General features: G+C 39.3%; 1 protein-coding gene across 8 annotated transcripts in view; it reads right to left on the bottom strand.

The window, feature by feature from the left end:
- PDLIM5 (PDZ and LIM domain 5) overlaps positions 1-19,354 on the bottom strand; it is a 304,885-nt gene that overhangs the window by 204,766 nt on the left and 80,765 nt on the right. The gene's annotated exons all lie outside the window — the stretch shown is intronic.

Below are 19,354 nucleotides of genomic sequence, written 5' to 3'. Positions count from 1 at the left end.
GTAAGTACTCCAAAAGTTTTCCCTGGCAAGTACTCTATCTATTAAATTATGGAATAGTATGGTTTTTATGAGTGAAAAAGAGAAGTAGCCAAGATAAGTCATATATTAGTAAAAATGACTTTAATAATAGTATGTTGGACTTTTAAAAAATTTTTATTTTATATTGGTTTCCATACAAAATGTGTATGTCGTTGTTGTTATATGCCATCATGTCGCTTGTGACTCATAGTGACCCTATGTAAAACAGCTCTAAACCCTGCTCTGTCCTGTGCCAATCTTGTCTCTGACATATCTACCCCCATTACCCCAGTCACTGACTCAATCCACCTCATTGAGGATCCTCCTCTCCTGCACTGTCCCTCCACTGTCCCAAGAATGACACTCTTCTCCAAGGACTGATCCCTCCTTGCAATATGTGTATACATTGTGTTTTACATTTTCCTTCATTCACATTGTGCTTCATACAATCATTCCCATACATTGTGTTTTATAAAATTAATCACGACTGACTTATGTCCACCATTATCTTGTCTTTCAGGTCCCCATGGGATCATTCCCATTTCCTTTACCCACTCCCTTCACCCACCAATTTTAGACCCTTTTAGAAATAATTTCTAAAACTCTATATAGGCAACTGTATTTTTGCTTGAACACAAAAGGTAATAAAGACCAAAGATTTACAGAATGATTCTTGCTGTTGAGTCCAATTTATATTCAGTATTTGAGAAGCTGAATTCATTTAGATTAGGGGCCCAAATAATTAAAAAAAATGTGGATGTGCTTCCTGTTCTAAAATTTAGCAAAAAGAGAAGGAAACTTGTAACTGAGAATCCCAAACTTTGCATGGTATTCAATTCCCATTTTTCTTTTCTTGTTCAAAAAAATTTCTGTAAATTTACACTAGTTACTGTGATCTTCAAAATTTGTGTCTGTGTGTGTCTTTGCTCAAAAAAAGTAGTCAAACTAGAATGAGGTATAATGACATTTTCATAAACCTAGAAATATAAAACAAATTGTAATTAAAAGAAATTATTCTAATGCCAATGTTGTTGTTGTTGTTGTTATGTGCCTTCCAGTCGCTTGCGACTCATAGCGACCCTATATACAACAGCCCTAAACCCTGCTCTATCCCATACCAATCACATGGCCTCTGATACACCCATCCCAATTACCCCAGTCATTAAATCAATCCACCTCATAGAGGGTCTTCCCTACCCATGCCATCCCTCCACCCTCCCAATCATGATGTCCCTCTCCAAGAACCTGTCCCTCCTGGCAACATGTCCAAAGTATGTCAGACGAAGCCCCAGAATCCTTGCCTCCAAGGAGCAGCCTGGTTTAACACTCTTCAGGATGAATCTGTTTGTTTTCTTGGCAGTTCAAGGTACATTCAATACTCTTCTTCAACGCCACAGCTCAAAAGCATTGATTCTCCTTCTATTTTTCTAGTCATTGTCCAACTCTCTGACACACGAAAAGTGAGAACAAGGACCACAGCCTGTATCAGATGCAACTTAAGTCTCCAGACTGACACCACTGCTCTTCAGTAACCTGGAGAGGTCCCTAACAGCAGACTTTCCCATCACAATATGTTTTTTTATTTCCTGGCTGCTGGCGCCAAGAGTGTTGACCGTGGAGCCAAGGAGACTAAAGTTGTTAACAATCTCAATCTCTTCACCTTCCATCCTGATGCTGCCAATTGGTCCAGTGGTGAGGATCTTTGTCTTCTTGACATTGAGCCTCAATCCATACTGAAGGCTGCAGTCCTTGACCCGCTGCAGGAAGCATTTCAGGTGCTACTCAGTTTCAGCAAGCAGGTTGTGTCATCTGCATAACGCAGATTATTAACAGATCTTCCACCAATCCTGATGCCACACTTCTCCTCATAGAGCCCAGCGTCTCGGATAATCTGTTCTGCATACAGGTTGAAAAGGTATGGAGAAAGGACACATCCCTGGTGTACACCTTTCCCAATTTTGAACCATGCAGTGTTTCCTTGCTCTGTTCTGACAAATGCCTCTTGGTCCAAGTATAGGTTTCGCATTAGAATGATCAAGTGTTCTGGTATTCCCATTGTTCTCAGAGTCAACCACAGTTTGTTATGATCCACACACTCAAATGCCTTTGCATAGTCAATGAAACACAGATAGACATTCCTCTGGTACTCCCTGCTTTCAGCTAAGATCCATCTAACATTAGCTACAATATCCCTAGTACCACAACGCCTTCTAAACCCAGAATGCACTTCTGGCAATTCTCTGCTGATGTGCTCTTCCAGTCATTTTTGGATAATCTTCAGTAGAATCTTGCTTGCATGTGAAATCAATGAGATTTTTCTATAGTTTCCACACTCCATCGGGTCACCTGTCTTTGGAATGGGAACAAAGATAGATCTCTTCCAGTCAGTTGGCCAAGTGGTTGTTCTCCAGATTTCTTGGCACAACTTCGTGAGCTGTCCAAGGCAGCATCTGTTAGCTGAAATATGTCAATTGGTATACCATCTATTCCTGGGCCTTATTTTTTGCTATTTCCTTCAAAGCATCCTGAACTTCTTTCATCACCATAGGCTCTTGCTCATATATTATTTCATTAAATTCTTCTGTGTCTGTCAGTTCCTTTTGATACAGTGACTCAGTACATTTTTTCCATCTTCTTTTAATACTTTCTGGATCATTTAATATTCTGCCTAAAGCATCCTTGATTATTGCAAGTCGAGGTTTGAATTTGTTCTTCAGTTCCTTGAGCTTACTACATATGGCTAGTAGGTCACATTAAAGAAGATAATCCATATCTTGTATTATAGTGAAATTATATTAGAGAACATTTACTAAAATTGCTTTTTATTTAAAAAGGAGGCAGAACTTTCTCACCTCATTGAAATAATTTAATGCAAAATAATAGATACAACAGATATTGTATGTCCAGTTAAGTTTTGCTTACTTTCAGTGGTTAAACTGTCTCCTTAAAAATCAATGATTCCTGTGCATAAGATCACCTCTTCTGGACCAAGCAAATACTATTTGCTGCTACATCTACCAGGTCAGGGGCCATAAATTTATTTCCTCCCCGCCCCCCCTCATTAGCAATCTTCTCTTATGTGATTTATTGCCTCTCAAATAGATTGGAAGCTCAACTATCAGTCAGTTCTGACTCAATGGCACGCAACAACAACATAATTTTAGGAGGAAGGTCTGGTGGCTTAGTGGTTTAGCAATTGTGCTGTCAACCCAAATGCAGACAGTGTGACTCTATCAGTTACTCTTTCGGAGATAGATGGGGAATCTCCTCTCATGTGATGTGTAGCCTCTGAAATCCCACTAGGGGGTCTGTTATGAGTCACTTATAACTGAACAGAAATGAGAGAATTAGTTGGATCTTTAGGGTAGGGATTTCTCATGACATAGTCCTCTGGAACTTACACTAACTCAAAAGCAGTGCCGCTCTGGCAGTTTGAATCCACTAGAAGCTCCACACAGAAAAGACAGGCAACGTCCTCCAGGGCAATTTACAGCTTCCAAGAACCCACCAGAGGGTTGGCTATGAGTCACTTGCAACTCAACAGCAATGAGTAAACTCAAGTAATGTTTGGCTGCTAGCCAGAAGGAAAGTGATCTGCGTCCATCAGCTGTTCCATGGAGAAAGCTGAGCAGTCTCTGGCAATAAAGATTAACAGCTTTGGAAACCTAAGGGAGGGTCACCAGAGAAGGAATTACATGCTATGGCAGTTTGGTGTTATCTCCGATGACAGAATTGTGCCTGGGACACACCGTAGATCTTAAATAAATAAATAACCCACATCCTGAATGAATGAATGCCATATATTTGCTATTTCTCCCTGGAAAAATCTTTTCTATATAAAATTAAGAAAGACAAAACTTTATATATAAAAATGAAACTTTAAGCATTAAGTAATTTACAAATATTTTATTTAACATAAAAGAATCAAGTTGTTGGCACATTTCTTGAAATTCACAAGAAAAATATCTGTACTGAGGATATGTATGTATAGTAGAAAAATGTAAATATACTAAATTCTTCAAATTAAATCAATGTCATCTTAGATGAGAGTCTCATACGAAAGCAAACAAAATACACAATTCCACAAGGAAAAGACTGATAACACAATTACAAAATAGGCAAAAGACATGGAAAGACTTTTCATAGAGGAAGACATTCAGATGGCCAACAGACACATGAAGAAATGTTCAAAATCTGTGGTAATAACAGTGATATGCAAAACAATAATAAGATACTATCTCACCCTAGTAGCAGTAAAAAAGTTTAACAGAATAGTAAACAATAAATGTTGGTAAAATGGAGAGATTGAAACTCTAACACACTGTTGGTGGGACTGTAAGAAGATACAACCACTCTAGAAAGCAGTTTGGTGTTTCCTCCAAAACTAAACACAGAAAGTCTATATAACCCTGCTAATCCACTGCTAGGGAAAACACCCCAAAGAAAACAGAACTGAGACACAAACAGAGACTTGAACACTGATGTACAAGTAGTGTTATTCACAATAGCCAGAAAATGGAAACATCCTAAATGTCTATCAACAAATGAATCGATTGAAAAATTGTGATATATTAACATGATGGGATACTATCTATCATTCAGAAGCACAAATATGAAAAATATTATAATACATAGGACAGGCTGAAGAGTATTATGCTGAGTGAACTCAGTCTCATAAGACAAATACTACAGACGATCATTATTGTAAAGGAATGTAGGATTAAATATTATTTTCATGACAAGATTACAGAAAAAGAAATGCATACTAAAGTGGACTCTGGACTCGGAAAGACTGTGTAACAATGAAATAATTTTTTTTTTCTTCAAAGAGAAAAACGAATTGGGGGGAGGGAGGAAAATGTGCAACAATGAATGAATGGGGGGGAATTAAAAGGAAAGAATATGCTATAAAAAAGATGTATCTTGCTGCAACAATAAATGAATGGAAATCCAAAATCTCTGTATATGTTCATTAATAAAATTTTAAAAAAATATGTATGTTGCATTACAACAAAAAAGTAGAGAGTAAAGATATACATAAAAATCCAAAGGCGGAAGGAAAGTAGGGGGTGGTAGTGAAGAAGAGGTGGGGAATCACGGGACGGTATGAAGGAATTAGCAAAGATCCACTGATGCACTAAAAAGACAGGTGGGCAAAGATTAACAGTGATGAATCGTAACAAATTGTGGCTGACTCTGAGAAAAATGGGAATACTAGAACACTTGATCACACTAATGTGAAACCTATACTTGGACCAAGAGGCAGTTGTCAGAACAGAGCAAGGTTCAAAATTGGGAAAGGTTTACGCCAGGGATGTGTCCTATCTCCATACCTTTTCAACCTGTATGCAGAACAGATTATCTGAGAGGCTGGGCTCTATGAGTGGAAGTGTGGCATCATGACTGGTGGACGATTCATCAACAATCTGCGTTATGAAGATGACACACACTGCTTGCTGAAACTGAGGAGGACCTGAAGCGCTTGCTGCAGAAGGTCAAGTACTGCAGCTTCCAATATGGATTGAGGCTCAATGTCAACAACAAAGATTCTCACCACTGGACCAATTGGCAGCATCAGGATGGATAGGGAAGAGATTGAGCCTGTTCACAGCTTTAGTTTGCTTGACTCTACAGTCAACACACTCGGCACCAGTAGCCAGGAAATTAAAAGACATATTGCTATGGGATAGTCTGTTGTTAGGGACCTCTCCAAAGTACTGAAGAGCAATGATGTCTCTATGGAGACTAAAGCACGTCCGATACAGGCCATGGTCTTTGCTATCACTTGCTATGCATCAGAGAGGTTGACGGTGACTAGGGAGGATAAAAGAATTGATGCCTTTGAGCTGTGGTGCTGGAGAAGAGTACTGAGAGTACCATGGACTGCTAGGAAAACAAACAGATTCATCCTGAAAAGGGTTAAACCGAGCGGCTCCCTGGAGGCAAGGATTCTGAGGCTCTAACATACTTTGGTCATGCTGTAAGGAAGGATTGGTCCTTGGAGAAGGACATCATGCTTGGGAGGGTGGAGGGACAGCACACGAGGGAAGGCCCTCTAGGAGGTGGATTGATTCAGTGACTGGGGTAATCGGGATGGGTGTGTTGGAGACAGTACAATTGACACAGGACAGAGCAGAGTTTAGGGCTGTTGTACACAGGGTTGCTATGAGTCGCAAGCAACTCGATGGCACACAACAACAACATTCCAACCCATCTTTAATCTTTCTATTTAGATTCTCTTTCTGTTAAGTTCCATTCTCAATTTTAGTTTTTCTATTTTATTTGACTGCTTGTCCTTATTTTTCTTTTTTGTGGAGTATTTTGTTCCCATTTTTCTATGTCTCACGTGACAATAGATACGAACAGTATCGAGCCTCACCTACACCTTCCAAAGCGTCTCTCATCAGGAAAAGTAAAGACCAACTGCTTTTCTACATGTAGAAAGAAGGACTATTTGTTGTTCTGACAGTCCATGGTACATTCAACAGTCTTATCCAACAAAATTATTGTAAGGCATCAATTCTTCTTTGGTCTTCCTTATGCATGATCCAACATCCAGATGTACAAACAGCAACTAAAGATATCACTGTTTAGATCAGGTACACCTTAAACTTTAAATATATACCCTTGCTCTTTAAATTCTCATCCAGACAACAGATTTTTCCCAATGTAGCAAGTCTTTTGATTTCTTGACTGCTGCTACCATTGGTGTTGATCATGAATCCAAGAAAAATAAAACTATTGACAACTTCAATCTTTTCTCCATCTATCAGGATGTTGTCAACTCCGCCAGCAGTGAGAATTTTTGTTTTATTGATATTGAAATGTAATCCATACTAAATGTTGTACTCTTTGATCTTTTTCAGTTAAGTGCTTGAAATTTTCTTCATTTTGTGCAAGCAAGAGTATGTCATCTGCATAATCCAAGTTGTTGATGAATCTTACTCAAGTAGTGAATTTGGGAGTCTATGACCTTAAGGTATCTGAACCAAGTTTTCAGAATGAGTTATTTTATATGGAGTGATTCCACAATATAATCTTTATTTTCAAATCAACAAGAATAGAAATCCTACTGCCTCCTGTGAATTTTACCTCTTTCTTCAAGAAAATCGCTCCTTCTTTGGAAGAGCAACTGATGGATTTGAACCACGCACCTCTGGGATTGCAGTGCAGCTTCTTGCCACTAGGCCACCAGAGGAATGTCTATCTGTGTTTCATTGATTATGCAAAGGCATTTGACTGTGTGGATCATAACAAACTGTGGCTGACTCTGAGAAGAATGGGAATCCCAGAACATTTAATTGTGCTAATACGAAACCTATACTTGGACCAAGAGGCAGTAGTCAGAACAGAGCAGGGTAACACTGCATGGTTCAAAATAGGGAAGGGTGTACGCCAGGGATGCATCCTATCTCCATACCTTTTCAACATGTATGCAGAGCAGATTATCTGAGAGGCTGGGCTCTATGAGGAGAATTGTGGCATCAGGATTGGTGGAAGATCTATCAACAATCTCCGTTATGCAGATGACACAACCTTGCTTGCTGAAACTGAGGAGGACCTCATGCACTTGCTGCGAAGGGTCAAGGACTGCAGCCTTCAGTATGGACTAAGGCTCAACGTCAAGAAGACAAAGATTCTCGCCACTGGACCAATTGGCAGCGTCAGGATGGATGATGAAGAGATTGAGAGTGTTCACAGCTTCACTTTGCTCAGCTCCACAGTTAACACTCTTGGTACCAGCAGTCAGGAAATCAAAAAGCGTATCGCGATGGGAAAGTCTGCCGTTAGGGACCTCTCAAATGTACTCAGGAGCAACAGTGTCTCTCTGGAGACTAAGGTGCGCCTGATACAGGTCATGGTATTTGCAATCGCTTGTTATGCATTAGAGAGTTGGACAATGACTAGGGAGGACAGAAGGAGAGTGGATGCTTTTGAGCTGTGGTGCTGGAGAAGGGTACTGAATGTACCCTGGACTGCCAGGAAAACAAACAGATCCATCTTGGAGAGGATTAAACCAAGCTGCTCCTTGGAGGCAAGGATTCTGGGGCTTCGTCTGACATACTTTGGACATGTTGCCAGGAGGGACAGGTCCTTGGACATCATGCTTGGGAGGGTGGAGGGACAGCGCAGGAGGGGAAGACCCTCTATGAGATGGATTGATTCGGTGACTGGGGTAATCGGGATGGGTGTGTCAGAGGCGGTGCAGTTGGCGCAGGATAGGGCAGGGTTTAGAGCTGTTGTGCATAGGGTCGCTATGAGTCGGAAACGACTCGATGGCACATAACAACAACAACATCAAGAAAATCATTCATTTTAATGATCTTTCCATTCCTCTGCCATTGCCACCACCATGCTAGTCCATATTTACCTCTTTCCTGGTATACTGTAAGAGTTCTATGAAGGACTTCTCTACCTTCAGATCTCCAAAGTCACGTTATTTTCATTCTTTACCACTATTTCCAAAATGCTGGCCCTACTCTCAATTCATACTGGGAATTCCAAGCATAGCAATGGCCAATGTATAAAGCGAAGGAGAAGAAACTCCCAATTCTTCTGATTTCCACAAAGTAAACTGAAATTAGAACTCGAGCAATCTATGATTTGTTCCCAACGTGTTTCCAACTTTAATATGCTAAACTCAAGGATTATGCTTTAGAAAGAACTTTCCCTTTTCCATGAACCTTGGATATATAGAGTTTAGGCTGGAAAACATCCAATCCAAAATTACTAAATAGGAAATAAAGAAATTAGTGCAAGCATTTGACATCCCAAGTTCTCGCAAAATTTTCAATTAAGAAGAAAAATGGAAAGTATCTTCAATTAATCATTAGGCTGCTGTTGTGGTTATGTGCCATGAGGTCACCTGCAACTCAGTGACATTCATGAACACCAGGTCTGAAACCTGCCCTATCCTGAACCAATTTCATTGTCTCTTACAAACCGAATCCCATTCCCCCAGTCACTGACTCAATCCATCTCATCCTGAGTCTTCCTCTCCTACACTGCCCCTCCACCCTTCCAAGCATCATGTCCTCCTCCAAGGACTGGTTCCTGTGGCCATGTGCCCAAATTATGTGAGACAGAGCCTCAAAATCCTTGCCTCCAGGGACCAGCCTCATTTCACCCTTTCCAGGACAGACCCATTTGTTCTCCTGATAGTCCACAGTATTTCAACAGCCTTCTCCAGAATCACAACTGCAAGCCACTGATCCTTCTTCTGGCATCCTTAGTTACTGCCCAGCTTGCGGATGCACAGTAAGTAATTGGGAAGACCACAGCCAGGATCCAGTTCACTTTAGTCTCCAGACTGGCATCATGCTCTTCAATACTCTAGAAAGGTTCCTGACAACAGACTTTCCCAGTGCAATTTGTCTTTTGGTTTCCTGACTACTGATGGCAAGAGTGTTGATTATGACACTAAGCAAGCTGAAATTATCAACAACCTCAATTTCTTCTCCATCCATGATGAAGCTGCTGATTGGCCAGTGGTGAGAATCTTTGTTTTCTTGATGTTGAGCTTCAATCCATACTGAGGACTACAGTCCTTGACCTTCTGCAGCAAATACCTCATGTTCTCTTCAATTTCAGCAAGCAAGGGTGTAACATCTACATAACACAAGTTATTTGATAAATCTTCTTCCAATCCTGATGCCACATTTCTCTTCATAGAGTCCCGCCTCCTGAACGATGTTTTGCATCAAAAGGCTAAACCTATCTAAATTTTTTTAAAAAGTAACCTTGTGTAGCAGAATTAAGTAAAACTGCCTTAGAAATTAAAAAAAAAAAACATTTTTAACATCTTCAGCAAAAGCTCTGCAGTTATGCTGTCAACTTAAAAGAAGGTGATTCAAATCCACAGCTATTGCATGGAAGATAGATAGGCAATCCCCTCCCATGAGATTTGTAGCCTTGAAAATCTGCTGGAGGGGAAGTTCAGCTATAAATCATTTTTTACTTAATGGCAATGAGTTTGCATTTTGTTTTAACACCTCCAAAAGATAGCACAGCTCCCTTAGAAGCTTTCTTTATCTAACAAGTGTTCAAAAGCATTTAACAATCTAACTTCAAGCCTTTCTCAATCAAAAACCTGAAAAGGAGTAAGTATACTCTCTCAATAAATTTAAACTGCCTTAAAAACTTCTTTCCATCTACGGGGTTCTTTTTAAGCTTTGTGCTACTGCATTAGATTTTACATAGTGAAATTATCCAACCATCTTTGTTATTTTACACCCGGACTCCATACTCACACAAGAGCTTGAATTATTGAATAAGTCGTGTGAAATGGCCAATGTATAGGAACACATCTAAGACTTGTAACAAAAATAAAAAGGTAGTAACTCCCTGAACACTCCTATAAGCATCATTTATCCTCAGAACCACTGCCCTCAGGTCATCTGCTCATTAGAAAGATAAATGTTTCTAATCCCTTAATCAGTAGGGTACAGCCTTATTATTAATTATGAGTAGCTAAGATTTGATGACTCCACAGGAGAATGATGGGCAGCCTCCTCCCTTTAAGTTTAGTGTTTCAGGAAGAGTTACTATATTTAAAGCCAGGATTAATGTCAGAATCAACTTGATGGCAGTGAGTGAATAAATGAAGTAAAGAAGATATGGTTGGCCATTCTATTTAGTCCACTTTTAACTCTGCTTTTGCAAAATTTAAGTATTTTACTTGTGTTTGGAGAAGTAATGATGACTGTCATCAATAGATCTTGTGTATATTATATGGCAGCCAGAAGCAGGTATTCATAAACACACACTGTGTAGGAAAGAGGCCGTTTGTGGAGGTTCTTGGGTCAAGCTCAGTATAAATTAAATTCATCACAAGCAGTACTGCTCCTTTGATCTTTAAATGTATTTTTAAGTACTGTTATCCGATTTTCCACAGACATAATTGTAACTACGTGCTTCTTTAAACGCATTGTTTACAGTCTCACTTACGTTGCAAATGTTCATGACTATATATGCTGGGAACTACCTCTGCCACTCAGTTTCTGTTTATTGCTGCAAAAATAAAGCTGCTCCTTTAGAGACTAATATTTCTATGAGCCTCCCCAGTAAACAAGAAAGGATATACTATTAAGTGAAGAAAGTCCGCAGCAAGATGGACTGATAACAGTGACTGTGGCAATGGGCTCAAGAGTGTCGAGGGTGATACGATGCAGTACAGGACAGGGTTCAGATCTACTGTTCATAAGGATGCTGAGAAATGTACTTGACTCAAAGGTACGTAAACAACAACATACCAGAGCTAAAATGTAGGGAGCTTTGGTGGTGTAGTCTGCTGGGCGCTGAGATGCTTACCTAAAGGTCATACCTCTCTGGCTGTTCAAATCTACCAGTGGCTCCACAGAAGAAAGACAGGCAATTTCCTCCTGCTATTTATACTCTCCAAACACCAGCTGGTGGGTCAGTTAAGAGTTGAGTCTCCTTCAACAGCAGTGAAATGATGAAAGCTAAAAGTTACTCGTAGGGATAGCTGCATTTTAATATTTCTGTCCGTTATTGTGAATTACAAGATTTCTCTTGGAAAATAATTTCAGTCTTCAGTAAAAATGAAGAAAATGAAAGTAAGGTCTAGAAAAAAAAACCCCATGTGAGTCTTCAGAGTATCAATACCAAGAGTAGGTCAAGTACGTTGGAGGCCCTTACCATGCTTCACTAGTGCAAGGTAGTTTGTAGTCTCAACAGATGTGAAAGCAGAGCTTCAAAGTGGGTTGAATGACTTGCTTACATTTATTTTACACAGCAAGTATGAACACATTACTAGGTTCAAGCTCTAAAGTTAGGAAACGTGAGTCCATATTAATTCTCTGTCATTTCTGTCACCTGAATTTACTTGGCCTCTTTAAGGCTCAGCTACCTATCCGTGAACACAATAACAGAGCTATTTAGCATAGTAAATGAAACACCAGTACATATAATGTACAGTAAATTGTTCATTTTATTACTGTTGCTCTTTATTACACCAATTCACAGAGGCTACAGAGCCTACTTCCAGAACCTACAAAGAAAGGAGAGAAGAAAACTTTTCAAAGTGACCAGTCTGATATACTCTAGATAGTTCCTTTAACTACCAGCAGGCTAATGAATTTTTCATTTATTGTCTTCATTCTAAGTCTAAACTCCCCCCTCAACAACAGAGCTTTGACATGTCATCAATTCAGAACCCAAACTCACTCTTCTTTCCCTCCTTACCACCATCCCAGTCTCAGCTGTCAATCTCCACTGTCACTGAATGGTAATGCCATGTCACCACTGCCCAGTACAGTTGTGTGTTGCCATTGTACAAAAAAGATGTTCCTATCAACTTGTGTCCTCCAAAAAGACATGTGGAAATCCTAATATCCCTGTATCAGAGAATGTGATTTTTTTGGAAATAAGAGGACCACAGAAGACTTTAGGTGAAGAAGCATCTAAAAACCAAGAAGCTAGATACAAGAATGGCTCTTCTCCTAGACTACACAAGAGACTATGGTCCTCCAATTCTCCAGAACTGTTAGCAACACACACACAAACACACAAATTCTAAATCACTCATATCGTGGTATTGTGTTAATTCAACCCAGGAAAGTAGGACAGAGGCAAAAATCAGAACAGTGATATTGGTGAAGACATCTTGATTTAGGGGCGGGAAGGATGGGAATGAACCTTAGAAAAAGAGAATAAGGCAGGGGCAGGGGCTGTGAGCACATAGATACAGAGGGTAACACAGGGTCCTGAGGACCACAAGGGAAGACAGGCTTGTGAGCAGTTGCACCTATCAGTAAGCTACATCCAGGTACGCAAGCTCTGGGTGTACTGTACATCCACGTACACGAATAAAATGACATGCAAAGTGAACAAAACATCAAAATAACCAAGGCTAACTGTAGAAGAAGATTTTACATTTTTTATTCTAAATTACTGTAATTAGTAGCTATGATTTAGAGTCAATTATCTCAAAGTACTACTTATACGTGTCACTAAACATGTCATTAACTTAATTGTAATCAAATGAAATCTATAACTGAATGCTCAAAAACTATTTGTTTATCCTCCATAAAACTATATGGCTCTGGCAGTAAGTGTTCTTACAATTTACTTTAGGAGAGAAATGTAGCACTGTCTTGATAAAACTGCATTAAAAATAAAATATTAACCTCCAAATAGCACACAACTTACACAAGGATCACAAAAATACACTAGAAATTCTATCTTATCCACAAAAAACTATGCTACTTGGGATTCATGAGAAGTTACAGATATACACTAAGCATTCCCAGTAGCTACTACCTCGAGAGCAACTACATCACAAACACAAGCCAATCACTGACCATACAACAAAGAAAAGAAAGTAAAGTTGGCGGTGAAGGAGAAGAGGTGAAGACAATATTTCAAAGTTTTCACTTTTAAAAGTCAGAATATATATTGTGAGATACATTTTAAATAAGCTTAACTGCCTAAAAGGAGTTGTGCTGTGCAGTAAATTAAGTGGTGTGCTGTCAACTGAAAAGTTAAGGGTCTGAATCCAGAAGTGCTGGGGGTAGGAGATGAGATAGGCTATTTGCTCACAGAAAATTTACTACCTTGGAAACTCCACAGTGTAGTTATGGAGGTTGCTATGAAATCAGTATCAACTCAATGGTAGTGATTTTGAGGTTCTGGTACCAGCCTAGGATTTCTCTTTAAAATGATCATGTTATACAGCTTTTTCACTATATATTTTTTCCATGTTGTTATTGTTATGTGACATCAAGTCGTTTCCGACTCATAGCGACCCTAAGTATGTCAGATGAAGCCCCAGAATCCTTGCCTCCAAGGAGTAGCCTAGTTTAACCCTCTCTAGGATGAGTCTGTTTGTTTTCCTGACAGTCCATGGTACGTTCAATACTCTTCTCCAGCACCACAGCTCAAAGGTGTCAATTCAGTCCATACTGAAGGCTGCAGTCCTTGACCCTCTGCAGTAAGTGCATGAGGTCCTCCTCAGTTTCAGCGAGCAGGGTTGTGGAGTAAAAAGCTTAGCTGTAATAGTGACTCCAACATTGTCTTGGAATTCTTTAATGAAGTTTGTCCTTTTAAATGATAAAACATATTCAATGTGCATATTTTTATAAATATCAAATTTACCATTTTTAAATAAGCCAGCAGTTTCAAACTACAGAAATAAGTGCCAACAATGCACATCCATGTTTACTGCAGCTTTGTTCACAATAGCAAGGAGTTGGAAACAACCTAAGTGGCCATCAACAAACGAATGGCTAGAGAAGCTGTGGTATATTCACACAATGGAATACTATGCTGCACTGAAAAACAAGGAACTCATGCAATATTATTCAAAATGGTTGACTCTGGGGAACATTATGCTGAGTGAAATATCCCAGTCACAAAGGGACAAATATTGCACGGTGCCACTGTTGTAGAACGGGACTGACCTTGGGGTTGGGGAGAGACTGAGTAAGATGGGTTCAATAATGTATACTGCACTGAAACAGAGGAGGGAGAAAACTGTTTAAAAGAGATAGGTGATTAGGTATTTCTGTCATGACAGGAGTCTAGAGTGATGGCTACATGGTGGAGTGGATCTGGGGGAGGGTTTGTAAAACAATGAAAGAATTTTTCTTTTACTTTTCCAAGAGGGTAGTGTTCGGGGGGGGGGACCTTGGGAGGGGACAAATGTGCAACAATAAATGAATGGAAATCCAAAGCCTCTGTAAATTTTTACTGAAATTAATAACAAATTTTTTTTTAAAATTAAGTTAGAGTAAGGATGGCAATGAATTTATAACTACTCATGCTAATAACACTATATCGTGGCATGGAGAATAAGTGCCAATAGTAAAAGTATTGAAATCAAATATATTATATGAATCAGCCTTATAGTATAGAGAATACTATTCTAATAGTAAAGATAAAAACGAAACAGAACCAGCTAAGCCAGTTCAAAATACACTTACCTTTGGTTTTATAATGTACTACAGGCAACAACTAGGAGTTATGTACCTATCAAATGAGCCACTAGCCAAATCCATGTTTTCAATCTTCTGCTTATTTTAAACAAATAAGAATGCATGGAAACCCATGACCCTAGCACCATGGGTATGATAGGAATGCCACCAGACTTAGCAAATGTAAAAAAGGAGTATATAAATACGACCAATACAGAAAGAAACACTAGCAGAAATTTCCCATACCCACAAACCATGGGAACTAAACCATGGGAACATAAGAGCTGCTGTTTTTGTAACAGTGCTGTTACCAAATTTCAAGACACAGACATATGTTAATAAATTTATGCTATTCAAACAGAATCCTCTTTGAATTATGGAAGAAAAATAAAAAGTGTTCTTTAAAAACATCAAATTAATGAGCAAACTTAATTTTGTTTTAAATGTGTTTTCTGTTGTTATGGACCATCATGTTGAAACTGACACATAGCTGAGCCGCCAGTGGGTTATTCAGAGGCTGTAAATCACACAGGGGGAAAATGTCCACCTTTCTCTCCCAGAAAGCAGCTGGTGCATTCAAAACACCTGCTTTGGGCTGGCAGCACAGCTTCTTACCACTAGGACATCAGAGCTCTCTGATGTATTCTCTAGGAGCTACTAATTCTAATGGAACAAAAAATTTAGGCATAGACACAGAAGCCTGTGATTGACAGGTTCTAGATACTTATGCCCACACATTTCACAAGGACCAAAAATGTGACTTCTTGTACTTCTCATCATGTCTGGGCATTACACCCGTAACACACTCGTAAAAGAATTTACACAGAACTTGTTTTCTAGACATGGATAGATAGATGCTCACCAATCATTCTCAACTAGGTGGAAGAAATACAAGTCTAGTGGAGGTTTCAGCTACCTGAGGGGCTAGTTAAATGTTGATTTCTACCTCCCTCACAAAAACTAACTAACAAACAAAACCTAACTTATCCTTTAAAGCCTATTTTGAATTCCAATTTGTTTGCCATCATTCTAGTGCTTCATAAATATATGCTAAAATACTACAATTTATGTTGCAGAATGTTGGGGAGGAAGAGAGCCCTCTAGCCAGGACAGATCGCCTAAGCTCCAGATAAGTCCATGCCTCCCAGTGGCCTTTAATACAGGGTAGAGAAAGATCCCCTGTGTCTGGCTGTACCAGTTTGAGAAAGCTCACCACCTGGGAAGACGGCAGTTGCATCTGTTGAGCTAGGAGTGGTCTGCCCGAGGCTGAGGTTCTCCTGACCAATCAACATGCCCCACGTCTGTAAGCCCACCCTATCTGGTCTTTCTGTGTATATAAGTGTATTGCAGACCCCAATAAGATTGAGCTGGATTGACTTTCTGATCTTCTCCTGGAGTGGTGTATCTCTGCCGTGCTTACTCCCATCAGGGTGTTGCTGTAGGGTACGGCAAACAGACAACAACAACTGTAACACTGGATATTGCTCTATCTTGGATTATTTATTGCTGTATCTTATTCATGTTTCAACTGCCTTACACACTTACTGGCCATCTTATTATCTGGCATTTATGATAACAGTATAAAAATCTACTATTTTCCCATTTTGTACCTAATACGTCTGGCAGTAATGAGCCAATAATGACTGGACTGATAACTTCAGTTGTGGGGTTCCTCCCCTTTTTTCCCTTGTGTACCGTTGAATTAGAGCTAACTGGCACAGGAAGAGATTGCTCCTCTTTCTCCAGCAGAGCATCTGTTGAAGACTGAGAACTTTGTAACACTGGTCTTAAGCCATGAGGCTGAAGGCTCAGGTGCCAGCGTGCATATTTTCAGAAGCTATCCTGACTATATTCTGCTACTAATCTTGAATAAAACCTTTTCACTTCCCCAATATAGTTCTGTATGGTCTGTGAGCTATCACATTGGATGCTGGAGCTAGCAAAGCAGTAAGACTGGTGTTGAGATGAGTAGAAAGAGGAGAGTGTGGGGAATATACCTGAAGTCAAATAGAATTGATTCTGTGTTTACAGATGCTGTTCACAGGAAGAGTTCTCCTTTGTTAAGTTAGTAAAGGTTAGACAGCTATGGCCGTCCCTCCATGGCCCTTGCTCTCTTTACACAGGACATGAGGAGATATATTGCATTGGTCAAGTCTGCTGTCAGGGACCCCTCCAAATTATTGAGAAGCAATGATGTCAGTTTGAAGACTTTAAGGTGCATTTGATTCAGGCCATAGACTTTTCAGCCATTTGCTATATCTCCAAAAGCTTGACAATGAGTAAGGTTACAGAAGGAGAGTTGATGCCCTTGAGCTGTGGCACTGAAAGAGTACTTAATACACCCAGACTTCCAAAAGAACAAGTATGCCTTGGAGAAAGCACAGCCAGAATGCTCCATTCTGAGGCAAAGATGACAAAGCCTCATTTCACATATTTTGGACATGTTACCAGAAGAGGTTATTCGTTGGAGAAAGACATCATGCTTGGAAAAGTGGAGCTTAAGCAAAAGAAAGGAAGACCCTTAACAAGACAGACTTACACAGTGACTGCAGAGATGGGCTCAAGTATGTCAGAAATTATGATGGCACAGGATAGGACAGCATTCAGATCTGTTGGTAACAGGATTTCGGAGTCATACTCAATTTGATAGCATCTAGCAACAACAACTAACAAATTGTGCAAGAGGAGATATCTGTCTTTCTCCCTCAGAATAGCTTATGGATTTGAACTGTTAGAGAGGTAAACCATTGGATTAGCAATGTAATCTCCTAAAGACAGCACTGCGAAAGCAAAAAAAAGTGAGAACAAACATCGTATATAGTTGCAAATGAGGAAAGCATACTTTTACAGGGAGTTCTGGTGGCTCAGTCAAGTGGACTTGCGCTGCCAATCCAAAGGCAAGTGGTTCAAATCCACCAGCTACTCCACAGGACAAATATAGGCAATCTCCTCTTGTGTAATTTATAGCCTCTGAAAACTCACTAAAAGGTCAGCTATGAGTCAGTTCTGATTCCACAGTATACAACAACACCAAACTTTACATACTAATAAATAAGGAGATGGACTCAAACTATACCTTGAAAAAATCAAACTGAATAAGGATAGGATTATGTTCTTTTCCTTAGTATTAACTAAACAACCTGGGTCAAACACCATACTTCTGCTAAATTGTTGCCAGTTGTCTACATTTATCTCCTATGATGAGACCTCAGAGAAGCCGAATATCAAATTTAATAATAGTAGACCAAATGCTGTATCGGTAAATGAGGGAGGCTTAATACAAGCTGAAGGTCACCTTGTGACACTGGGGCATTCCTTAGGAGGTCACCTTGTGACACTGGGGCATTCCTTAGGAGTCAACATTGTTCTTAGTTTTTATCTAATTAATCCCTCCCTCTTGAGATTAACATAAAGAGGAACTTGGCCTTATCTGTAAAAGATTTCACCATTATCCTTTGTTTTGTACTTCCTTGTGATTCTATATAAATACGCAGAGAAGCATGGCTCGAGGTCTTCAGTCGAGAACTGTTGGCCCCCTGTTTTACGCTCTCTGCTCTATCTCATTCCTGGCTGTTTGTCTCTTTATAAATAATTATAAAATTCTTCTATTCTTTGGGACCCTCGGTCTGCAACAGAGACCTTACTGAACGACCATCTTATTCACTCTAAAAAAAGGTTAATAGAAAACTTTATTTTTTAAACTGTAATTCACTATTAAAATACAATACATATTAATTTTACAGATAATCTACATATATTTAAACTCAGATATGTGGTATTCTCTGTAGCTAATGAGTGCAGATGATATTATGAAAAAATGTGAACAGTCTGGGATCTGTAAAATGAGCTCACATACATATATTTCAATACCAAACAAACACACTAATAACAGAGAAATTTAGTATTTCAAAGTAGTCTACTCTAGGATAATAAGAGCAATAATATGCAATATCACAAGCAATTAAAATAAAGGTAAAAGGAAGTTACTCAATTTCTCTTTAGTTGAAAACAGCTGAAGACTAATTAATGTTCACTTCAATACCCTCTCACAACTAAGTTCTATTACGTGATAAGATGAATGCTCTCAAACAGTAGTATGTGAATTGCATTGTGTGGAAGCATACGTGCATTTTCCAATGAGTGGGTTCATAGCTTTCTTCAGATTCTTAAAGACATCTATAACCAAAAAATTATTAAAAACTCCAGACTTAATGAAAACGTAGAACAGAATTTCTGAAAGTGTGGTTCCTAAACCACTAGTACTAGCATATTTCTGTGATGGGGAAAAAAAGGAAAAAAGAACGGACCTTTCAAAACCTGCAAGCTAAACATTGTTCAGGAAAGGACATTGCTTTAGCAGAAGACAATTTAATAACTATTTTTAAAAATGTGTTGTTGTTGTT

This window comes from Elephantulus edwardii, unplaced genomic scaffold (assembly GCF_000299155.1).
Source record: "Elephantulus edwardii isolate Elephantulus edwardi_28Jun2011 unplaced genomic scaffold, EleEdw1.0 scaffold00294, whole genome shotgun sequence".
NCBI classification, from domain to species: domain Eukaryota; kingdom Metazoa; phylum Chordata; class Mammalia; order Macroscelidea; family Macroscelididae; genus Elephantulus; species Elephantulus edwardii.
The sequence above is the reverse complement of the archived record's forward strand: the minus strand, read 5'-3'. Positions and strand labels throughout refer to the sequence as shown.